At 37.1% G+C, this 23136-nt stretch overlaps 1 long non-coding RNA gene and 1 other non-coding gene across 2 annotated transcripts; one reads left to right on the top strand and one right to left on the bottom strand.

Annotated features, from left to right (window-relative positions):
- Positions 1–564: 564 nt before the first annotated feature.
- On the top strand, positions 565–3501 carry LOC150049728 (uncharacterized). Its single transcript, XR_016538871.1, has 4 exons — positions 565–774; positions 1035–1145; positions 1751–1787; positions 3165–3501. It is a non-coding gene; the product is annotated as an uncharacterized LOC150049728 (long non-coding RNA).
- Positions 3502–16629: 13128 nt separating this feature from the next.
- On the bottom strand, positions 16630–16736 carry LOC150049727 (U6 spliceosomal RNA). The gene has a single exon (XR_016538941.1). It is a non-coding gene; the product is annotated as a U6 spliceosomal RNA (small nuclear RNA).
- Positions 16737–23136: the final 6400 nt, after the last annotated feature.

Below are 23136 nucleotides of genomic sequence, written 5' to 3'. Positions count from 1 at the left end.
TACAACCTGGGGCCGGGAGTTTGGCCTAGTGGTTGAGTGCTTGCTTAGCATGCACAAAGACCCAGGTTCAATTCCTCGGTACCACATACATAGAAAAAAAGCCAGAAGTGGTGCTGAGGCTCAAGTAGTAGAGCTCTAGCCTTGAGAAAGTCCAAGGACAGGGCTCAGACGCTGAGCTCAAGCCCAGGACTGCAAAAAAAAAAAAAAAAAAAAAAGATATTATACAACCTGAATGGAGAAAGGAAAAACAAAGACAAAAAACATTAATCCAGTGAATAATTAGTCATCCATTGCTATGAGATTTAAATTGATTAAACAATCATGAAATGTCAGAGCTGCAAACAAGATTTCAATCATTGTAGATCTACTGCTATACCACTGAAGTCAGTGACATATGTGCAGAATCATTTCCCTAAGTCTGCTGCTAGTTGAAGGAAGATTCCTTAGCTTATGATGTCACAACAGTTGGCAGTCCTCTGTAAGAGGACAAATTCTCAGTAAGACATACAACCCAGTCCTATTGGGCCTCCCTGTCTCTATCTCTGTCTGTCTCTGACTCTGTCTGTCTCTGTGTCTTTGTCTCTCTCTGTGTCTCTCTCTGTGTCTTTCTCTCTCTCTCTCTCCCCCCCTCTCTCTTACTGTTTGTAGAAATTCTTCACTGCAAGGAGAATCTGCACCATTCAATTCCGTGTTTTCAGAGTGATCCTTTAGCTCTGCCTTGTGGTTCCTAGAAGTGAGCTTGAAACAGTTGCAAAATGTTCTGGATTAACACAGGTTAATGCGGAGGCTCTGAGGAGATTTAATTTACTTTTTCTCTTCTTGTTATTCATAGTAGCAAGGAGATGCTTCAGTTGTACCAATTTCTTCTCTTAAGTAAAGTCTTGCCCTCAGTGATATACACAGAGAGAAAGATGTTTCTTTTCAATACTTATCTAATCATTGTCTGTCCTTTCTCATACTTAGATCTTTGAAGTAGACTTCTTTTCCCACTACAACTCTTTTTTGTTATTATAATGAAGGTTTATTGCTTACAGAAATCTTTGTCTACATGACCTCATTCCACTGGGAGATCCTATCCTCCTACCAGGCCTGCAAAGACCAAACACGCCCATCATTTCTTCGGAGGACAGCACTCCCAGAGGAAGGTAAATAGCTGGGTAAGGGTTACCTGGCAAATGAGATTGGAAAATGAAAATCCAGAGAGATAAGACTGGCCACCTGGAGAGGTTGGGAAACCATTAGAGCACTTTGGGTGTAATGCGGCTCTCAGATGCATTATATTTCATGCACATTTCCTGCCCCGTGGCCACTGTTTCCATTGTAATTACAGACTCATATTCAGCTGCCTGGAGAATGCTGATGACTGTAAAAGAGAACACTCACCACAGTGGGTGGGAAGGGCTGGTCAAATTGCAAACCTCCTATTGTGTGAGGCTGGAAATCTGTGATTTTGGCTGACTCTCACTGCAAAAAAAAAAAAATCATCTGCACACTGTGTCCCCAGCATCCCTACTTGCTTTGCAAATGCTATCACAAAGAGGCTAAGCAGAAATTAGAGGGGGTGGGGAGGAAGGCAGGTGGTTATGTGAAAGGCAAGCACATATCTATCTACTTCTGGATTAAAGATTACAGATTATACAGCTGAAATGATTGCATACAACCAGAAAGATGGTGCCTTCTATGATTGGATTTTAAGCTTATTTTTAAACTGGTATTTAAAAGAAATTAATTTACTTTGTTGTTGTTACAGAGGTGATATACAGAGGGATTGTAATTTCATGATTCAGGTAATGAATACCTTTCTTTTGTACAGTATCATCTGTTCCCTCATTCACTCCCAGTCCCTCCCTCCCATTTCCAGTCATGATTTATATGGATTACTATAATCAATGTCCAATCAGCTCCACTAATACACTTTTTCACTATTTTCCCCTGCAATGCTGTTCCCTTCTCCCCAAGCCTCCCAAAGATGTACACATGAATATACATAAGGTAAAGAGGACAGAATCATCAAAAAATAAAAACTAGAAAAAAATTGGGGGAAGCATATTTTTAAAGAGACACCCCTCAACACCATAGCAATTGTTTTCCATAATACAATACTTGCAAGCCATTCCTGTGGAGTAAGCCATTGTTTATTATTTGGTCAGTTTTAATAATGGCACCCACTCAACTCATTGTTTTCTTAAAGAAAACATTTTAGTCCCTAACAGAGAAAAGCAAATATATGGCCCCTGTGAAATCCATCCTCTTTCCTACTATATTTGTGGTGATCTCAGTGACTGGTAATCCCCTTCATCATCATAGATCAATTGCGCTTATACAAAATGTCCAAGAGAAGCCATTAGGAAACAGTTATGAAGGTATCAGAATAAAGAAAGAGCAGAAGGACACTCAGTGGACCAGATCAACTTTACTGGACAGTTGAAGAGATATGTCATGGTCACCAAAGGAGAATCCAGAGACAGGAGGCATGCTAGGAGGCAGAGGTAAAGGAACTTCAGTAGGGTTGATGGTGACTGGAAGGTACAAACCTTTTTGGGTATGAGCAGGTGTCCTTATCATATCTTGGGTTATGATGTTCAGGATAGATACCCAGGAGTGATATGGCAGGATCGTAGGGAAGGTCTATTTTCAGTTCTTTTAGAAACTTCCACACTGCTTTCCAGAGTGGCTGAACTTGCTTACAATCCCACCAGCAGTGCAGTGTAGGGTTCCTTTTTCTTTACCACCCCGCCAGCATCTGTCATTGTCCGAGTTCAGAATCTTGGCCATTCTAATTGGGGTAAGGTGGTATTTTAGAATTGTTTTATTTGCATTTCCTTTATGACCATGGATGATGAGCATTTTCTCGTATGCTTTTCTGGCATTTTAACCTCTTCCTTTGATAAGTCTCTCTTTCGTTCCCTTGCCCATTTAGTGATTGGTTTGTTGGGTTTGGGAGGGATTAGTTTCTTGAGTTGCTGTGGATACTGGATATTAAGCATTTGTCTGAAGTATATCTTTTCCCATTTGGTTGGCTGTCTTTCTACTTTAGTTGCTATGCTTTTATCAGTGCAGAAATTTTTTTATTTCTAGGTAGTCCCATTTATCAAGTCTCTTTCCAATCTGTTGTGACCCTGGGATTCTGTTCAGGAAGTTTCTCTCTTCACTATCCACAATAGCCAGGCAATGGAAATAATCCAGATGCCCTACTACAGATGAATGGATACAAACAATGTGATATATTTAATGGAATTCTACATAGCCAACAGACAAGATAAAATAATGGCGTTCGCAAAGAAGTGGATAAATCTAGAGTGAATCATGCTGAGACAAACAGTACAAGAGCGAGGACTCAATATTTGCATACCCAATGCTATGGACGTGGTATTGGAAATATAAACCCAACTACATAGACATAAAAATTTATGACTGTACACACAATGTTTTATTACATAGATTATATATCTATGACATACATATCCTCAGCCTAATTTTGATTATGTTCTAAAATCTAAGTGCCAGTGATTGTATACAGATTCCCTTCTTGAACACTTGTTTGTTAAATATGATGTAAAAATCAATGTTAATAAATTCTTTAATAAAAAAGTTTGCTTTACAAGTTTGTGTTTTTGACCTGATGTAATTCACACAGCAGGACTGGTTCCAGGAACATATTTTGCAAACACACTAAACAGATCCTGGTTCAACCAAGTGTGGCTTGCTTCGGGGCACTCAGTTGACTGTGGCCTGGGAGGAAGTGGGAGAGTGGACTTTTACATTTTGGGGATTTCAGATTCCCATCAGAGACAAATCCATGAAAACAGAAAATCACCTAAGTGGTGGATGCCTGGGACTGTGCATGGGAATGTGGAATAAGTGCAGGTAGGTACCAAAAATTCTTACGGCGGTGTTCAAAATATTCTGAAGTGGATCATTGGTGGTGATTGTACAACTGAGAAAGTTTATTTAAAGTTCATATAGGTGATTCTATGATATGTAAATTATACCAATAGGGTTTTACCATTCTGATGAGAGAAAATAAGGACATGATACAACATTAAACTTAAGAGTTGAGACAATTGGAAAAGGATATTGAGGGCTATTACTTGTAACTACCTAGATTCATTGTTTCCTAATGGAGTAACTGACATCAGTAATAATAGCCATAATTTAGAAGGAGGTCCCAAAGTGGGGCTGGTGGGACAGAAACATTATGCCATACTAGCCCTCAATTTCATTATTCACTATATTTCTAATGAATTTAAATTGCACATGAACAAATTGTCTCTGCTTCAGATTTCTTATGTCACCTGTAGGTTTTTCCTCACAACATACACTTTATGTGAAATGCTTTTTCTTCATTCACTATGTCTAAACAATATCCTTAGCAAAAGTTGAAGAACTAAGAGCTCAATCATCATTTAAAATATTCTTCTAACCCTCTTTCACCATGCTGCATTGTGATGATTTCATTGTTTCCACTCTGTTTATTTTGAGACAGGCTCCTGATACAAAATTACTGGGTCGTATTCAAATTTGTGTCACCTGCACATATTGAAGTGGAGATGACTACATAAGACACATGATGAACAGTTTTCAAATATCTAAACATAGCAGTAAATAAGTAGATGCTACTCTAAGTAAGTAGTACGTAGACTGAAAAGAGGTCTTTTATTTACTTCATACCTTAAAAGCAGTTATGCAGTGGCTTGAACTATTCTGTCCTCCTTTTCAGTGTAAGACATTATGTCCAGCAATTAAGTAGTTTCAAAGGTGGGACTTTTGTTGTTGTTGTTGTTGGGGGTGGTGATGGTGGTGGTGTGTGTGTGTGTGTGTGTGTGTGTGTGTGTGTGTGTCTGTGTCTGTGTCTGTGACATTCAGAAGCAATAGCCAGCAATAGGAATTAGCTCCTTTCCCTGGAATGCCCACCAGCTGCAGATGAACTCATTGAATAGCATGTGACATTGATTACATTATCTACAGATAAAAGGGTCACAAGTAGATAAAACCCTTTGCCAATGAGTGTGTTGCATCTTCAGCCCAGATGAGCAATTTTGGCATTCCTGCTGAGCTAATACAGGCCTTGCTGTAGTGGTACACAAACACTTCAGCTGCCCTCTATCATTCCAGCAAGGTTTCTGCTTTATAATAGGTGTGGTAATGCACTTGTAATTAAACAAGCCTGATATATAGTTTCTTAATGAACTCAAGTGAAGTCGTTCCCCACTTCTTCCTAGTGCCTTTAATTAGGTAAGAAAGATTACCTCATGGGCAATAAAGATCACTTTCCTGGGCTGGTGATAAGAGATGAGAAAGTACAGAGGGAGGCTCCCATGACCCAGAGGCAGAAGCAGGTAGGCAGGAGTTGTGTAGGGAACATCCTCTCTTCCTCTCACCATCTGCTCCCAAATTACTGGGGTGGCAGGCAGTGATGAGGAACAAATTGAACTGAAGCTAGAACAAGAAGCTTAAAGCTACCACTCACAAGCCCAGCAACTTAAATCAGATCTTTTCATACATGGGTTCTTTGCATAATTATTCTAGTGATTTATTAACTTCCACACTTTCCATATCTACTACCCTGTTGATTACTAAGGAAACTTATGGCACTTAGACACTTCGTCTAAGGCATGAGGTGATCAGCATTCCGGATTTCTCTATTCCTTTCCTAGGTGAAAAAACAAAAGCCGTGTCTTTTATTTTTCCTACAAGTTCACCCAAGGAAGAGACAGACAATAGGAGATTTCCACCATTGCATCAGTTTTTGGAATGCTGGGATTTTTGATGCAAAATTCTCAGCAATTTATAGTCTTTCTTCAGAGTCTGAGTTCTGTGGGATCTATTTTAAAACCATAGGTGTTAAATTCTTTATCACAAGACAAAGTTAATCCTTATGTTGGGTGGACATGCAAAAAATTCTACAAAGTATGTGATAGTGGAGCAGAGACTAGCCTCCTTCCTCCATGTAGGAAAGCTCATATGCAGAACTATGTCAGTGGTGTAGAGCCATAGATGTGCCAATTTGCCTACTCTTTGTCTTCTCCTTTGATTTCTTCATATAAATTAAATACAATCATATCAGAGTAATAAAATTATTCCATATCTGTGTTGGAGTATGTTGTCACTGGCTATCACAGTAAATATCTCTTAGGTGTAATGATGTTATCACAGGTTACATATTATTAAAATCTCAGGCAGCAGCAGGAAAAATGGAACATAAATAATTATGATTAAAAATTGCATGGGGACTGGGAGTTTGACCTAGTGGTAGTGCTTGCTTAGCATCCAGGAAGCCCTGAGTTTGATATTGTCAGTACCACATACACCGAAAAAGCCAGAAATGATGCTCTGGCTCAAGTGGTAGAGTGTTAGCCTTGAGAAATGTCAAAGAGGGTGTTTAGGCCCTGAGTACAAGCCCAAGGACTGGTAAAAAAATTACGTGGTTCCTAAAATAATCATGATTTCTTACCTGACCATTAAAAAAAATATTTTCAGCAATCCACCAAATGCTATGCACCTAGAAGAGTCACTTTTAGATATTTTCCTGCATCATTTAGGCATCACGATGGTGGCCCACATGAGAGCTGGTAAAATAAGCGCACTCACTTTCCCCTAAAATGTGAAGAGAACTATTTTGGAGTACAAGTGCTATTTTTTGACTGAATGTTAGGGGAGTTGCTATGATTAGCTATGGGATATTTTGCAAATTCTCATATTTCTGGGCTCCAGCTTTTTCATATGTAAAATGCATGTATAACTTTGGTCTTATTTAAACATTTTTAATATTTATCCTTTACAGATTAGTAAGACGGAGGTTTTTTTTTTTTTTGGTCTGGTTGACAGTGTTTTTTGGAAGGAAATTAGAATGAATCAAATCAGATCATTCTGTCCCGAAACAGACGGAAACTGTGTTTAGAGCCTATTATAAAATGAACACACTGGGATTGAAAATTGTCTACTGCCAACCTGCTTCCACCTCTAACTGTGCTATGAGATGTCTGTTTGAAAGATGTCAAGGACAGTGTTAAACTTCAGGGGAGCCAGGGCTAGACTTCAGAGATCCTGGAAACAAACAAAAAGTTGGGTTTGAGTGGAAGGTGGCCAAAAAAAATGTTGTATCACATTGTTTAATATTATCCTTTATCAGTTTAAACCCTGAAGTCAAGGGACTTCACTTTGGTTTTTCTGCTATTCTCACTTTCTTTCTAAAGACTTCAAACCATGAATTGCAGCTATGGCTCAAATAATTGAGTTGTTAGCCTTGCATGAAAAAAAGCCAAGCAGTGTGTGAGGAATCTGATTTTAAACCCCAGTTCTGGGATAAATACAAAAATACATAGCTAAGGCTATCTAAAATCCAAAATCCAAGTGTCCTCACCCTGGGCTATCACTGTACCTGCTATCCTTAGAGTTTGTTTTTTTTTTTTAATTTCATGTTGCTGTCAACTAATATGTCAGCTACGCAACCAACTCTTATTAACCTTTACACCTTTTCTCTCTTCTGTCTCTGCTCCTCTGTCCTCTTTCTGTCTCTCTCCATCTCTGTCCTCTCTCTCTCTCTCTCTCTCTCTCTCTCTCTCTCTCTCTCTCTCTCTCTCTCTCTTTCTTTCTCTCTCTCTTTCTTTCTCTCTCTCTCTCTCTCTTTCTTTCTCTCTCTCTCTCTCTCTCTCTTTCTCTCTCTCTCTCTCTCTCTCCTACTTCCAGGGCTTGAACTTAGGGCCTGACCACTGTCCTTGGGCTTTCCTCAAGACTATCACTCTACCACTTGAGCCACAGCACCACTTACAGCTTTTTCTATGTATGTGGTACTGAGGAATCAAACCCAGGTTTTCATACATGCTAGGCAAGCACTCTACTAATAGGCCAAACTCCCAGCCCAAATTTGTTCTCTTTTGATGAGTTCAGACATCCAACTTCTATACTCAGCTACTTGCACTCCTTGATTTGAAGCCTTCAGGATTGGGTTTGGGTCTATACTATTGGCTCCCTATTTCTTATGCTTCCAAATCTGAACTGAAACTATACCATCAATTTTCTTGGACTTGTGGTTTATAGACAACAAATCAAGGAACTTCTAAGCCTTTATTAAACATATCCCATTTTTCATAATAAAATATTTTTCTATTCATCCAGTCACAGATCTTTCTCTTATCTCCTATATGTTGGGGCCTGACCTCCATCTCTGAGGCCTGATTCTGGCTCAGCGGCAATTAAAGGGCTTTGACCAGGCAGTCGGTCCTTTGCATAACTCTCTTAAGGCATCTGTGTGTACGTGACTGGATTGAACCCCCCGCAGCTTCACGGTCTCGCAGCAGAGCAGGTCTCATGTGCTTTCCTGCACCTGTTCTGCCCAGCACCTGAAAGCCCCACCCAGACCCTTAGTGGTAGCATGGTGGCCCTCTTCCTATTGGCTAGCTTCCCAGTTCCCACCTTCTCCTACCCCAACAGTATATAACTAATTGTCTGACGCAATAAAGAGAGAGCATGAGAGAACAGCAGATCAGATCAGCAGAGATCAGCAGAGAGATCTGATGCGCTTTCAAGGTTAATACTGCTTCTGACTCAGCGTGGTTTTTTCTTCCCTGGTAATTGGGGGAGGGCTGGGTCATCCATACTTACCATCTCGCTTGGCTCCCAGGGGACTACAGCCTGGCCCTGTGTGTCCCTCCCCATTCCCGTGTTGCTGCCCCAGAGAGAAGCAACACCTATATTCCTGTTTCTTTGGAGAACCTTGATTAACAAGACACTCAAGAACTAGACACCATCAAAGGGCCTTTTGTAGACTGTGCTTAAGATGAGTCAATATTGAGCCATTTTGTAGAAGCTATTTAAAGAAAGTGTGCCTTATCCTGAAAAGTGGTTTTTCCATAAGAAAGGACAATCATCTGGAGAAAGGCTCAGAGCAGGCTGAGTGGAGTTGAGTAGGGGAACTAGTGGCCCTGTGCTGTTTGGCATGGAATTCAGCTAGTGTCTCCCATTCTTATGAATTATAACTGCATGGTCCTAGGAGACTTACCAATCTTCACTCATTTTTTGGTGTGTGTGGGTCATGAACTCAGGCTTGAATTCTGAGCCGGGGAACTATCTCTGTGATCTTCATTTCAATGTTACCACACTACCCCTGGGCCTGGGCATTGATTGTCCCTATGCTCTTCATTTCAAGACTACCACCCTACTCCTTTAGCCACAGTTCCACTTCCAGTTTTCTAGTGATTCACTGGAACTAACAGTCTCATGTTCTTTAGTGCCTGGGCTGACTTTGAATCTCAGTCCTCAGTTCTCAGCCTCCTGAGTAGCTAGGATTACAGGAAGGAGCCACCTAGCCCAGCTTCATTCATTCTTATACTTAACACTTGAAAAAAAAAACAAATTCTAAGAGGCAAGGTGACCTATAAGTTTACATATTAATCAAAGGTGGAAGAGGATTGAGAGAGAAAAAAAACATGATTTTTTTTTGCTTTGTTTTGATTTTTTCTTTAAAAATTATGATTCAGACAGTTCTGCACTGAGGTGAGCTGAGCTGACACTGAGTCCTGATCCCGCCTATCTGTCCTGTTTTGGGAAATATGAACTCTCCCAATGGCATGAGATTGATCTCCAGCAGTTATCAAAAAAGGAAATATATATATATTTTTTAAAGTAAATTGTTTAAAAATATTTTTTAAAAAAGGAGCCAGGAGTGCCTGTATTGCAACAGGATATCAATCCGTTTTCCAACCCTAAAATGATGCAGTTAGTATAAATAAGATAATTGCAAGTATGAATATTGGGAGATTGATTATATGCTTAAGACACATGAATTGTACAATGTGCAAATAATATTTTAGTTACACCTAAATATACAGACACATCTATCTGCATGTAAATGTATATATACACGTATAGATACAGACACAAACATACATATTGGAGAAGAAAAAATATCTTTTCTTAGCTGCTGCAAGTATCATGGCTCATACTCCTATATTGATTAAAAAAAGGATAGCTAGGTAATATTGATGTATATATGTACATATAGTCTCTGAAAGTGCATTCATAATATATACACACTCTATGTATGTAGATATAAATACATATACATATATGAGTACATATATACACAAATACATATATATATAACAACTTTTACATGATCCAGATTTCAAAATTGAAGATCCAAAGATCCTGAGAAAATTATGTACTTTTATTCTAAGTGTTACACAGAGAGAGATTTGCATAGAAATATGATTGAATAAAAAGGATGTGGTCTAATAGCATGAAATGAATGGATAGCATAGAAAATCTAACAATTTCTGTTTTATAGAATCTTCTTGAATTATCTATGCAGTATTACTTTCCTTGAGGTTTAGGGTAGGATACTTGTTATGTGAGGGTTTCATAACAAATTCTCAGGGACACTAGGCCAGGAACTTCCTTCCTGACTACCTCTCATGCAGTAAGGCAATAGAAGATAACAGATGTATCTGACTTCTGAGGCCTTTCCAGGTCTGTAAGGTGGTATATTTTGGCCCTATCCATCCATATGCACATACTTAAGCTCTTCTACTTATTCTACTGATAGGACTCTCCCTGGCTTCCATATCCAAAATAAAGCTCACTATCCTCTACTCCTCATCCAACTTCTTTAAACATTTGTAGTATTTCATAGAATCTAATAAATCATTAAGTACAAAGTATCTTATATCAGACATCTTCAATGTGTCTTAGATTTGTCAAAATACCATATGTGTATTTCATATTTGGGTATGTTGAACTAAAACTCTTGAGACTGAGAGATATCTAAAACAAGATTTGTTGAACCATTACTAAAGACAGTAGCCAGAAAATGAGTAAGAAATTCTCATAACCATCAACAGCAAGGCTAGGTAGCAGTTGGAAATATGTCCACAGTACTTAAATTGGGCTTTTGGCTATAGGTGCTTAGTTTTACCTACATATGCAGACACATCTATCTGTATGTACATGTATATGTACACATGCACATAGAGACACAGAGATATAATGTGTGCATACTTTATTTATTAATTTTTTTCATTTTTTGTTGGTTGTGGGGCTTGACCTCTGGGCCTGGGCACTGTCCCTGAGCTCTTCAGCTCAAGGCTACTACCCCATGACCTACTCTTTGAACAACAGTGCCACTTCCCATTTTCTAGTGGTTAATTGGAGATAAAAGACTCACAGACTTTAGTGCCTCGGCTGGCTTGGAACCTTGATCTTCAGATCTCAGCCTCCTGAGTAGTTAGGATCATAGTCATGAGCCACCGCGCTCAGTGTGCAGAGGGTATTTGTGGTTGGAAAGAGCATTAGGAAAAGTGCTTGTTGCTTTAGAACTAGTTGGGGTTGTAAGCAGGATTCAATACACCTAACAGGCCACATAGCCCCTAGAAGATTTGAATCCAGTTTTCAATATATATTCCTGAATTAAAAGAGAAGTTTTCACTGATTGATCATTTGAATTTGTGCCATAATTCTAATTAATTTATATTTATGTCCAGATATTTTACATATACATTTATGCATGCATATACATGTGTACCAATGCATGTATATACACACATGATATTCTTGTAAGAAAAACTGTTATTCAAGTTAAAAATGTAGTGAATAATGCTGACTGATCTTTCCTTTTTCCATATATTTTTGTTGTAATTAATAGAAGGGTTACATTATATTCTCCAGATAGAAGGTGCATTATTTCACAAACATTGATACCCTTTCTCACATCTTGGTCCCCATTTCCCTCCCCCTCCCCCCACCCCTCATCTTGTTTTCTCCCCTTCCCTCTCCGATTTCAAATAACCAAATAAACATATGTACAATATATCAGATAACAAGGTGAAATACTGTAACAATATGAGATAACCAAGGGACAGCAAAAGAGATGAGAGATAACATAGGACATTAAGGACAACAATCACTCATTATATGGCTTTTGTTTCTATATCCTGGAGGTCCTTTCATTTAGCCTCATACTATATGGACTTATGTATCTAGGTTTTGTTCTATTGTAATTCTCTGCTATTTCTACTGATTATGACAAATGAGGGAAACCAATGGGTCTGGCTTACTTCACTTGATTTAATTTTTTCTAAGTCTTTCCATTTCCTTACAAATGGGGCGATATCCATGTCAGTCTTTCTGACAGCAGCATAGAATTCCATTGTGTATAAATACCACATCTCGTTAATCCACTCATCAACTGAGGGGCATCTGGGTTGGTTCCATATATTTGCTATGGTAAATAGTGCTGCAATGAACATTGTTGTGCTAGTGGAGTTAGTATGTCCTTGTTTCTGGACGAGTGGGTAAATGCCAAGTAGTGGAATTACTGGTAATGCTGACTGATCTTTCTATTGGAAGAATCAATACATAGTTTGTTTCAATCTATCATGGGTTATAGTATATACTTCAATAAACTTTCAATAGAAAATTTAGTGTAGCGATACTATTAAATCATTTGCTTCCAAATAATGAGTTCATTCAAACTGTAACATTTTCTTTTTGCATTCTGATGGTGTTATCTTTCATGACAAAACATGTTTTACATATTACTTTATAGGGTAGTAATTGCTCAACAGATAGGATTATTTAGGGAAGCAATATACTTTTAAAATATACTATTTCTTAGGCTAGGGATGGGGGGAAATCAAGATGAGGGGAGGGATTGAGGGAGGGAAATGGGGACAAAAACATGAGAAGGGGTAGCAATGATTGTTAGCAAATGTGCCTTCTATCTGGCGAATACCTTCTATTAATTACAATAAAATCTTTTTAAAAATATACTATTTCTTAATCCCTATTCTTGTTAATACAGTATATGGAAGAAATATAGGCCTTTCTTAATAGATGATAGAAACGAATCAATAAACAAAAAATTATGTAATTTATTGGGATTGATGCCCATGCTCAACAAGTTATGGAAAGAACAAAAATATTTTTGATACTAAAGAAAGAATTCTGTCAGTATATCAGGAATGCAACTCTCATTAGAGAGCCATATTTAACTGAAGAATAATTTTGGCAAAATAAAATATGAATCCAAATCACTGCTCTTTCAGTGTACCCAAAACCCTATGAATCTCAATCTTCAGACATGAGAACTAGAGTCAGGCATGGGAATGCATGACTGTAACTCTCTAAAGAAAGGAGGTAGAAGCAAAAGATTCATGAGTTCAAAGCCACTCTAGGCTACATAATGAGTTCAGGGATAGCCATGGCAACATAGTGAGATCCTGTTACAAGTAAGAGAATGAAGTAATAGCTACCTTTATGTCTCTTAGACTTAAATAGATGGAGAAATATACTCTTAGCTGTTTAGGGACTGAGTATTTATTTTGTGAAATTCTAAACACAGGTGAACATTTATTTATTTATTTTGAAAGATTTTGTTAACACTGATTTTTTTTCTTTAAATTTTATTTAAAAATAAATGTATAGAGGGCTTATAGTTATGTTCACCAGAGAGAAGGTACATTATTTCTCACACATTGATCACCTTCTACCAGGCAATCTTTTTTCATATATTTTTATTATAATTAATAGAAGGGTTACATTATATTCACAGATAGAAGGTGCATTATTTCACATACATGGATACCCTTTCTCATGTCTTGGTCCCCATTTCTCTCCCTCCATCTCCAGCCCTCATCTTGTTTTCCCCCCTTCCCTATTCAATTTCAAATAACCAATCAAGCATATATACAATATATCAGATAACAAGGTGAAATACTGTAACAATATGAGATAACTAAGGGACAGCAAAAGAGATGAGAGATAACATAGTACATTAAGGACAACAATCTCATTATATGGTTTTTGTTTCTGTATCCTAGAGGTCCTTTCATTTAGTCATTCTATGTGGCCTTATGTATCTAGGTTTTGTTCTATTGTAAAGCTCTGCTAGGAGAGTGAAAGGTTTCTACTGATTTTGACAAATGAGGGAAACCCTTGAGCCTATGTTCCTTTGGCTAATTTCACTTAATATATTTTTTTTCTAAGTCCTTTCATTTCCTTAAGAATGGGGCGATGTCATTCTTTCTGACAGCAGCATAGAATTCCATTGTGTATAAATACCACATCTTGTTGATCCACTCATCAACTGAGGGACATCTGGGTTGGTTCCATATCTTTGCTATGGTAAACAGTGCTGCAGTGAACATCGTTGTGCTAGTGGATTTAGTATGTCCTTGTTTCTGGACACTTGGGTAAATGCCAAGTAGTGGAATTGCTGGGTCATAGGGGAGTTCTATGTTTAGGGTTTTGAGGAACTGCCATACTGCTTTCCATAGTGTCTGAACCAGTTTGCACTCCCACCAACAGTGTAGTAGTGATCCCTCCTGGCCACATCCCCTCCAGCATCTGTTGGTTAACACTGATTTTTACATCATATTTCTAAATTCACATTTAACAAATAAGTATTCAAAAAGGGAATCTCTATATGCAATCATTGGCACACAGATTTTAGAATATAATTAAAATTAAGCCGAGGAGTTATACATCATTGATACATATCAATCTAATATAACATTATATCTATAGAGTATACATCCCATCATAGATTTTTATATCATGTAGTTATGTGTATATCTCCAAGACCATGTCCATAAACTTGGGTACCAGAATATTGAGGCATCACTCTTGTACTGTTTGGATCTAGTATGCATATATCATGGAGACCATGCACCTTTTGTTCCTTTGATCTTGGTTTAACTCATGCATCATGATTCACTCTAGTTTCATTCACTTCCCAGCGAATGCCATTATTTCATCTTGTCTTTTGGCTATGTAGAATTCCATTGAACATATGTACCATATTTTTTGTATCCATTCATCTGTAGTGGGCATCTGGGTGTGCATTTATTTTTATTATACTGCAGAAGAAAGAGAAAAACTGATGCTATTTTTGCATTATATAAACATCAACAAAACTTGGTATTATATAAAGGATGCTGATCATTGTTAACAGTAAATATTGGATATAGAAGAATTTTCAGTTTTCTTAAGTTACTCTATTTTTATTCATATTTGAATATTTTCATAATAGCCAAAGTTCTTAAAAAAGAATTTTCACATTACTAACTGATTGCATATCATTCTGAAAATCTGGCCAACTCTGTTGTGAGTTTTTATTATACAAAATAAAGGTATAGCTTGTTTTTGTTACCAAGATTTTTATCAATAGGTAAATATTTACAATGTTCTGTCTTTTCTATTTAGTAGAACTTTCATTTTCAGGATCTGAGATTTCAGTAAACCAGAGTTCTTCCTTCTATGCATGGATGACTTGTGTAATTACCTATTGTCTTTAACTTTTTTTATTAAAGAATTTAATAACATTGATTTTTACATCATATTTGAAATGACATGTTTAACAAACAGGTATTCAAGAAAGAAATCTCTGCATACCATCACTGGCACTTAGATTTAGAACATAATCAAAATTAGGCTGAGGGTTTGTATGTCATAGACACATATTAATCTATGTAATAAAACATTATGTCTATAGAGTCATATGTTTTTATGTCTATGTAGTTGTGTTTATATTTCTAGTACCATGTCCATAGCATTGGGTATTCAACTTTTGAGTCCTCGCTCTTTTACTGTTTGGATCTAATAGCCACATATTAAGGATACCATGCACCTTTTGTTCCTTTGGTCTTGACTTATCTCACGCAACATGATTAGCTCTAGATTCATCCACTTCCCTGTGAATTCCATTATTTTATCTTGTCTGTTGGCTATGTAGAATTCCATTATATATAGGTACCACATTTTCTGTATCCATTCATCTACAGTAGGGAATCTGGATTTTTTCCATTGCCTGCCTATTGTGAATAGTGCAGAGATAAACATAGCTGAGCAGGTATCCTTATCATATCATGGGTTATGCTGTTCAGGGTAGATGCCCAGAAGTGGTATGGTGGATCATAGGGAAGGTCAATTTTCAGTTAAGAAACCTCCACACCGCCTTCCAGAGTGGCTGAACTAGTTTACAATCCCACCAGCAATGCAGTAGGGTTCCTTTTTCTCCACAACTGCACCAGCATCTGTCATTGTCTGAGTTCAAAATCTTGGCCATTCTTGTTGGGGTAAAGTGGTATCTTACGGTTGTTTTTATTTGCATTTCCTTTATGACCATGGATGATGAACATTTTCTCATATGCTTTTCTGCCATTTTAACCTCTTCTTTTGATATAGTTGCTCTTCAGTTCCCTTACCCATTGAGTGAATGATTTGTTGGGATTGGGGGGGGGGATAAGTTTCTTGAGTTCTCTGTATCTTTTCCCAGTTGGTTGGCTGTCTCTCTACTTTTGTGGCTATGCTTTTATCTCTGCAGAAACTTTTTATTTTTAGGTAGTCCCATTCATCAAGTCTCTCTCCAATCTGCTGTGATCTTGGGATTCTGTTCAGGAATCTTTTGCCTGTGCCTGTGAGTTCCAGTGTTTCTCCTACTTTATCATGTAGCAGTTTCACTGTTTCTGGTCTGACATTGTGTTTGATCCACTTTGAGTTAATTCTTGTGCATGGCAAAAGGCTAGGGTCAATTTTTAGTTTTCTGCATGTGGCTGCCCAGTTTTGCCAGCAACAATAATTGAATAGATTCTGTTTATTCCACTGTATATCTTTGGCTCCTTTGTCAAATACAAAAATATGGAACACTTCATGAATTTGCGTGTCATCCTTTCACAGGGGCCATGCTAATCTTCTCTGTATAGTTCCAATTTTAGTATATGTGCTGCCGAAGCGAGCACCATTGTCCTTAATTTTTCAGGTATCTGTGTTCCATTTAAAATAAGTACTGAAAGCATACCACAGAATTTTCTAGTCCTATCAGCTCTGAGAACTTCCAGATTTTGAAAACTGTTTCTCCATTTTTAATGGAGAAATCATGTGATCTGTCATCAAAACCCTGATTGCCTAGAGTAGCAAATAAGGCACGCAAATATTGAGCATTGTATTCATATGTGTTTTCATGTATGTGTGCATGTAACTGGGAAGAACTCTGGACATTTTGCTTCTCTTTTCTATCTATGTAGCTGAGTATTTATTCAGCATCTCTATATAAATGGGCACTGCTGTAATCTCTGAGAATTCAACAGTGAACACAACGTACAATATTTTTTACTCAACTACAGTATATGCTCCCAGGAGAGGGAGAAAGGGAAAATCATTTCATAAGCTAGTAAAATGAATGTTTGCCAGATTTCAATGTGTTGCTGAGAAAAATGAAACATGTAAGGGACAAAGGATGGATGATTCACGAGACACAAAGAATATTTTAAGAGTGATAGGGAGAAGACTGTCACTTGAGCAAACACCTGAGAGACATGAAGTGATGAATCATGGGGGCAATAAGTCATCTCTTCCAGGCAGCAAGGAAGAATCACATCAGTTCCTGATAGGAAAGTGACCTCAACAAGCAAGCAGCAAGAAGAAGCTAAGAAAGATGGGACTAGAACAACACGAGGAAAACATGTAGCAATACTTAGGGCATTTATTCCTTCTCTAAGTGCAAGGAAGCTTTGTTCACGGTTAGAGACTACATGAATACCAGGGTAATGAGGGAGGCTAAAGAGGAAGTGGAAGGCAGATGATGAACATGTGACTGAAAATATTTCACTGAAGCATGTGAGCTAATAAGATTAAACTTTTGAGATGACTTACTACAGTGGGCACAACAGAAAGTATGGTGAAGTATGCATCCTTCAGTATAGTCTGTTTCTAGTTAATTCAGAAGAGAGGATTTCACATTCTGGCTAACTCTTACCCTATAGATTTCAATAAATTTCCGTCAGACTTTCATTACTTTCTCAAGTACAGAAATCCACCTCTTTCCCTCTTTCAACACATACACACACACACACACACACACACACACACACACACACACACACACACACATTGTCTATAGGATGTAACTTTTAGCTAATTAAACAAAGGGACAAATAGATTTCATTTGCTCATCAGGTTATCTACATACCAGATGCTTACATATCAGGCACCATTTTGTGGCAGGTTTAAGTTTGTAACAGGAGAAAATAAAAGTAATGTCAAGGCACTATTTAGCATATCACATGAAAAGTACCAAAGCAATAATTCAATTTTTAGGGTAGAGTGCTTAATATTTCCTGCATTAATTATAAAAAATAAGCCTGGGGATTCTTTTTTTGGCTGCTAAAATAACTTGATTGATATGAAGAAGATTTCATAAGATAAGTGAGTGGAAATCTTAATTCTTTCCAGTTTTGAGGATAGGGAGAACACAGCAGAGCCAGGAATTTGCCAGTGTGCTTTCTCTGCCTACCCGTGTGAGCCTCTGTGAGGAGTTTGTCTCAAAGGTCCTGGAGACACACCACCTCCAAGGAAACTTGACAACCTGTCATAAACAAGGAAAGAAAGGGCTCTATGTTTATTTTCATTGTTATTTTAATTTCCTCTGTGGCAGGGATGTAGAACTGAAAGACAGCTGGCCTTGAATGGGGTCTGGTCTGTTGGGCTAGATATCTCCCTAAGTTGATATCATATAATGCGCCCGGCCCCCTGCCACACATTCACACAATCCAAAGAATCAGAGATCTGAATTCTGGGAGAATTATAGAAAGGCCAAATTAGTAAATAAAAAAGAAGATGAATGCTTTCTGTACAAGAATGCCCCACAGTCCCTGTAATCAGAGACTTCACCACTAGAATCCTGCAGACTACAGAGCACCAAGGTGAACAAGATGTCAGGACAGGAAGAACAAACACATGCCTAAGGACTCCCTTCTTCCTCACAATGGACATATCCAAACTACGGGCCTTTCCCACAATCTCAAGGATTCCATATCAATTAGGACATCATTTGGAGACAAAAAGATGGAAAATTTTATACAATGGGTGTTACTATTTAAGTTAGAGGATTATAATAAACCTCACATTACATTGAACAAGTAATTTTCTTCCCAAGACCATAGATGAGGAATGCATGAAAACCATTAGAATGGGCATAGATGAAATCAAATGACTGTACCATTAAACACCCTGCATATAAAGGAATTTCACTATCCTACATGTGCTGGATCATAATTATCCATGTAATATTTATGTGTTCCATGTTGCATTCCCCAAGGTGTTAAGTTGAACCCAAGAAACACTGAACTATTTTAGGAATGATGAATAATAAATGGTAAGAAATGATAAATTAATGACATATACCAAAATACCATTATACTATATTTCTGATGCATATGAACTATGCTAGATTACAATGGTGGCTAAGATAATGGACACACTTCCTGATTAACAGTCAAATAAAGAAGTGACTCAGACACTAATCAAAACTATATATATACTAATGGGGTGTTTTGTTACATTAAGACAGTCGAGTCATAGAGGGAGAAAATAACATAGCTATTGTTAATTGAGAACCTTTATTTATATTACCGTTTTGACAAAGATGTTTTCTCTGGAGCACTGACATAGGCACAGAACTCATGATACTATTTAGTGGAACTTCACAAAGGAGAATGCAAAATATGGCTCAATATTCCTCTGTAAGACAAAGGTGACAGAACTGGCTGAACATCTTCACAATCCATTTAAAAATATTATTTCTGGAAGATTTTCAGTCTCCAAAGAAATATTCTAAGCAACTAATTCATGCTTTCTCTATTTATAGCATACTAGATATCAGTCAAAGGGATCATGGAAAGCATTCTAAGAAATTAGTGACTTCCAACACTGTACATATAAATGTACTCTTATGAAAGGTCTTCTGTAAATGCATCATATCATCATATATGGACTGAATAGGACATTCATGTCTTTAAATTTCATCATATATTTGTCCAAACCTGTACATTAGCTGTAAGAATGGATATCTTTTTAACATAAATTTGCTCATTCTCTATTAGAAAATATTCTTATAGAAATTATTATGGGGGGATCATGAGTTTGGCCTACTGGTACAGTGCTTGCCTAGCATGCACAAAGACCCAGGTTTGATTCCTCTGTAATACATACTTAGAAAAAGCCAGAAGTAGTTCTGTGGCTCAAGTAGTAGAGAGCTAGCCTTGAGAAAGTCCAAGGAAAGCACTCAGTCCCTGAATTCAAGCCCAGGGACTTGGAAAAATATTATAGATTTATTATAAACATGCATTATAATAGATATGGATGGGAGATGCTGCATCTCTTTTCAGACAACGCACATTCTTGCTCAGGCGGTACACTAACATGTAGTGGTTACCCTCATCTGTTTGTACAGGAGTGGAAGAAATCATTGGAAGCTCTAAATCATGAGCAAGATGGGATTGAAACTGTGATTTGAAATGAATGCTACTTTGTGGGCACAGACATCTATCTACATAGGAGTCAAATTAGGCTTTAAAAATGAAGTGGACAATTCTGTATTCAACCAAAAAGAAGGATAAAGCTGTGGGAGCAGGTTTCTCATGTCTGCAATATAACTACTAAAGGGTCCAAAATTTTGAGAATTGTGTTTTGAATTCCTCCTGGGTAGAAAATTCTGCAAAATTTCATCTCCAATCAGGAAGAAAAATGTCATATGGGAGTGTAGCTCAAATGATACTGCACCAGCAATCACCATGCATGTTAATAAAAGCATAGAATATTTAGTCCAAACCTTAGGGTTGGCAGAAACAAATCAAACAACAAAGAATGAAATTAAGGCACTTTTAGGGTAGTTGATTAAGATGAAATCGGTATGTTAAACAAAGAATATCAGATTCAAAATAACGAAGTTGTATATTTTGCTTTTTGTTTTTCCCTCTCATATGGATATATTCTTTGGAGCTATGCTACCAGGATTTCAATTTGCATTTCCTTTTCCAGGAAAATTCCTCTCTCATCTTTAATAATATTTCCACTGCTGATCTTCTGGAAAGTCTTAGTTCTATCCTCTACCTGACTTTAGACATTATAAAGTAGTATGTTCTTTTATAGGTCTTGCCTCCTTAGTAGCCGTTAAGTGCTAAAAGGCAGAGGAAGTATAAAAATTTTTATACTTTCAGCATGTAGCATAGTTTCATATATTATAGTTAAACTGTATTATTAAAGGATAAGTAAGAATCTTAGCAGACATGTTAAAATAAAAGTACCTATTTTAAAGAACAATGAAATGGAAGCAATAAGTTATTAACCGTCAATTCCAGCTTGATCTAGTTATGGTTGCAGCTTATTTTTTTCTAACAGTCCTAAAATATTTCAAGGTCATACTGAGAATTTATAAAATGAAAAATTTACAAAGTAAAATTATTTTTAAAAATTAATTCTTAAGGAGAAAGGAACACCTGAAGGCAGTAGCATCATATACCATTGGAGTTCTTAGCTCTGGCTAAAATAATCAGTAGTGGAAATAGAAATAGTAGTAGAATGATTATTATTATTCCTAAAACAATAGCAACAGTATGCAACGCTTAATAAGATATATCACAGACTTTTGGAAGAGCAGAAATTTGACACCTCTCCAAGATCCTAAATTTCCTGCACACAAAGTAAGTTTTCCTGCTTGTCTGAAGCATTCTTGTATAATGTTATAATGTGAAATTGTACTAGAAAGAGAAAGAATAAAATTACGTATTAACCAATGTGACTTTGATTAAATTAATTAGATGTTCCCAGTGTCAATGCTATAATTGTGCTATCATTGTGGTTTATAATATCTTTCTTTGGTTCCTATTATATGCAACTTAGATGAGGCTTGTGTCCTGCTCAAAGTTTTTGACCAACTAAGAAATGGACTCCAGCTATTTTATACAATAAAAACCCATTGAAATATTTAAACAGTTGTCAGAACCAACATATACTGAATGACTTTAAAACATGATAAGAACATGAAGCAAAACAAAAAGAAAAACATTGACCTAGATTAAATTGTATCATCCCCATAGGGTTTGGGTTGGCAACCCTAGTTCCAAAGTTTTGGATAGGGACATAAAAAGATCTGTGGCCTAATCATAATTCCTAACTGCCTGATGACAATTGAAGAGACATACCAACTTGATTTCAGCTTCACTAACATAGGGTAAAGCCAACATGATTCAGAAATCTTCCAGAATAGCAAAAATTGTTGACATTAGTGAATTTTAAAATAGCATGGCAGTTATTTCACTTCTCTTTCTACAAGACATTTTCTCCCTCACTTCCTCAAGGGTATTCCTTCCTAATATAGTCCCATCACCTCTATTTTAAGAGATAGAGCACATTTTGAAGGGGATAACTCAAGTTCACATCTATTACCCCCCACATATCTCTTTCACCTAGGATTTTGGGATTAAATACTCCATTTGTCATGATCTTTTCTTGATATTTGTCACTATAATTATTAATGGTACAAACAATAATATAGTTCCTGAAAATATAAGTACTAAAAATGTTAAGAAAGCAATTAAAAATCAAGATAAATAAATGAACAACACAGAAATGGATAAAACTACTGCAAACACTGCTCTCTGCTTCCTCAATGCAATGATGTTGCTGGTTTTTATGAATCTTGTTCTCCACTACCACTCAATGACTTCCTCTTCCACTAACACTTCAGCTGGGCAGGAGCACTGACTTGAGGGTGAAAAAATAAACAAAAGAAAGCTTTACTTCTGAGATACATGGACATTCTCCCATTATATTGTTGAGTATTTATTTATAAAAGCACCTTAGTAAAGTGTATTGTTCAGAAAAAATGCACATAAATGTGATCAATAGCTGATGAAAACCTAGGGATACCCATAATACAGCACAGAGATTGTGAAAAAGACCATTACTTCACCAATTCTCCTAGTGTTTCCTTTCAGTCATTATTTCTGAAGATATCAACCATCCTGACTAATAATAGTATTGATTAGCTTTGCCTGTTAGTCTTCCATTAACTTTTACTACCAGACCCTATAGAATTAGAAGGTGTTCCAATAGAGCCCTGGAGTTCCATCTATAACTTTATTCTGGCAATATTGGGTTGAAGAAACCCAATTCTGACACTCAGAATCAATCACTCCAATTGACATAATGCCCTGTTCCTTTTCAATCTCATTGCAGGAGAAACAATAGAGCATGTTGGTAAGAGTGAAATATTATACGTGCCAGGTGCAAGTTAACTGCTTTTTTTCTGTGTTCTGTTTATCAGACTAATGACAAAACATTTGTCACCAGGTACCACAG

This window comes from Megascapheus bottae, chromosome 19 (genome assembly GCF_031878675.1).
Source record: "Megascapheus bottae isolate mThoBot1 chromosome 19, mThoBot2.hap1, whole genome shotgun sequence".
NCBI classification, from domain to species: Eukaryota; Metazoa; Chordata; class Mammalia; order Rodentia; family Geomyidae; genus Megascapheus; species Megascapheus bottae.
This window is presented reverse-complemented; position numbering and strand designations above follow the sequence as displayed.